This window comes from Ailuropoda melanoleuca, chromosome 5 (genome assembly GCF_002007445.2).
Source record: "Ailuropoda melanoleuca isolate Jingjing chromosome 5, ASM200744v2, whole genome shotgun sequence".
NCBI lineage: Eukaryota > Metazoa > Chordata > Mammalia > Carnivora > Ursidae > Ailuropoda > Ailuropoda melanoleuca.
The window spans coordinates 71846381-71847419 of NC_048222.1; positions in this window are offsets into that span (position 1 = coordinate 71846381).

Below are 1039 nucleotides of genomic sequence, written 5' to 3' on the forward strand. Positions count from 1 at the left end.
TTTCTTCTTTAGCCTGTTGATCTGATGGATTACATTGATTTTCTTTTCTTTTTAATTTTTTATTGTTTTTATTATGTACTATATTAATACACTGCAAAACCTTCTAGAAGGGGTGATGAACATAACCAAGTTATTTTTCATTAATCAGGAAAATGCTTCTCTGGTGCAGCCACTCTGGAAAACAGTATGAAGCATCCTCAAAAAGTTTAAAATAGAGCTACCATACCATCCAGGCCTTGCACTATTGGGTATTTACCCCAAAGATACAAATGTAGTGATCTGAAGGGGCACATGTACCCCAATGTTTATAGCAACAATGTCCCACAATAGCCAAACTATGGAAAGAGCCCAGATGTCCATCAACAGATGAATGGATAAAGATATGGTATATATATACAATGGAATATTACTCAGCCATCAAAAAATGAAATCTTGGGGAGGAGGTTAAGATGGCGGAGGAGTAGGGGACCCCTTTTTCAGCCGGTCCCCTGAGTTCAGCTGGATAGGTACCAGACCAGCAGGAACATCCACAGAATCAGCCTGAGACGCAGGAAGATACATCTGGATCTGTACAAAAGAACATCTCCAGCGCTGAGTATCGAGGTACGAAGCGGGGAGCCTTGAAACCATGCACACATATTGGAAGATAAACAGAAGGGGGAGGGAGCGGCCGTGTCAGGGCGCCGGGAAGCGGTAGCCACCTGCACGGGGGAGCGGATGGACCGCGGACCCGCAAGCTTGAGACAGCAGAATGGGAGCTCCGGGAGCTCGCGTGGGGCGGCTGGCGGCTGGCGGGCCACCTGCACGGGGGAGCAGGCGGACTCGCGGACGGCACCCGCGAGACAGCAAACTGAGAACGGGAGCTCCGGGAGTGCGCGCGGGGCGGCTGGCGGGCCACCTGCACCGGGGAGCGGGCGGACCTTGGACCTGCACCCTGGAAACAGCAGACTGAGTCCGTGAGCCGGGAGGTGCGCCACCAAGCATCTCACGGAGCTCTGGAGCTCCGGTGTGCTCACTGGATCGAGGCTGAGACCGGGAG